Source organism: Leptodactylus fuscus, chromosome 5, assembly GCF_031893055.1.
Source record: "Leptodactylus fuscus isolate aLepFus1 chromosome 5, aLepFus1.hap2, whole genome shotgun sequence".
Taxonomy (NCBI): Eukaryota; Metazoa; Chordata; class Amphibia; order Anura; family Leptodactylidae; genus Leptodactylus; species Leptodactylus fuscus.
This window is the reverse complement of record NC_134269.1, coordinates 191095627-191097459: the sequence shown is the minus strand read 5'-3', so window position 1 is coordinate 191097459 and position 1833 is coordinate 191095627.

Genomic DNA, 1833 nt, shown 5'->3' with positions numbered 1-1833 from the left:
GAATCTGGGGGCAGAGATGAGGGACATGAATCTGGGGGCAGAGATGGAGGGACATGAATCTGGGGGCAGAGATGTGGAGACATGAATCTGGGGGCAGAGATGGGGGGGCATGAAACTGGGGTAGAGATGTGGAGACATGAATCTGGGGGCAGAGATGGGGGACATGAATCTGGGGGCAGAGATGGAGAGGACATGAATCTCGGGGCAGAGATGGAGGGGACATGAATCTGAGGGCAGAGATGGGGGACATGAATCTGGGGGCAGAGATGGGGGACATGAATCTGGGGGCAGAGATGGAGGGGACATGAATCTGGGGCAGAGATGGAGGGGACATGAATCTGAGGGCAGAGATGGGGGGACATGAATCTGGGGGCAGAGATGGGGGATATGAATCTGGGGCAGAGATAGAGGAGACATGAATCTGAGGGCAGAGATGTGGAGACATGAATCTGGGGGCAGAGATGGGGGACATGAATCTGGGGGCAGAGATGGGGGACATGAATCTGGGGGCAGAGAAGGAGGGGACATGAAACTGGGGGCAGAGATGGGGGATATGAATCTGGGGCAGAGATAGAGGAGACATGAATCTGAGGGCAGAGATGGGGGGACATGAATCTGGGGGCAGAGATGGGGGACATGAATCTGGGGGCAGAGAAGGAGGGGACATGAAACTGGGGGCAGAGATGGATGGGACATTAATCTGGGGGCAGAGATGGAGGGGACATTAATCTGGGGGCAGAGATGGAAGGGGGACATGAAACTGGTGGCAGATGAAGGGTGTATATGAAACTGGGGGAGAGATAGAGGGGGGACATATAATTTACGGGTGACTGTAGGAGGATTATACTGTGTGCGGGCACATGAAAAATTAATGAGTGGGCGGAGCCAACACAAAAGTGGGCGGGGCTAAATTTGCACATTTTGTCCCTCTTTCGGTTCTTCAAAAGTTGGGAGGTATGCGAACACATTGACAAGCGGTGAGTTTATGAAAGACTATAATGGCATCCGTGTGTTTTCCGCGCGGTGTCCGCACAGAACATGCGGAGAGAAAAACACTTCATGAACTATGGGATGGGGTCCATGTGCTTTCATAAACTTACCGCTTGTCAATGTGTTTGTATCCCGTTAAAGGGATTCCCTTTAAGGGAATACCGAACAGAATACCGAATGCAGATGTGAACCGGGCCTGACCTAGCAAATGGGAAGACATTGCAGTGATTGACTGCAAAAACCAGGAAGACTCAGTATATTTGTGCTCAGAGATCTACTGTTCTGTGTCCTCTTTTTTTAAGGGATCTCATGGAAATTAAAGGAGGGATGACAAGTATGGTCCGTGCTTGCAAACTGTTCTGAATCTGTTCTGTGCCAAATCCAGCAAATTTGGGTATGTCTTAGCTTGTAAAGGTTTACTAAAACACTATCCTAAAGCAGCAGGGTTTCGACCAAAATCTGCCTAAAACTTAAAAGTAGAACAAGACGCTCTTGAGCCTCAATGCAAGATCTGTGCCCGGGTCTCCCAAATATATTGGCTTATTTACAGTTGCGATCTCCATTTATGGATCCCCCTAAAGGCCCCTGGGTCCTCTGTAACTCCTGAAATAATGAAGCTCATTTCCAGCAGATGTTTCCAGAAGCTGCCGTGTGTGTTGTAAAATATTGCTCAATGGTGGGCACAATATTTACAAGTGTAGAAAACATTTATCACAAGATTGATGTATTTGTCATGTGTATACATTTGTTAATAAAGTTTCATCTGTCAAAACGGGAAAAAAAAACCTAATATCACGTGATTCATATGTATTACGTAACTAGAGTGTAAGCCGCAAGATCCAC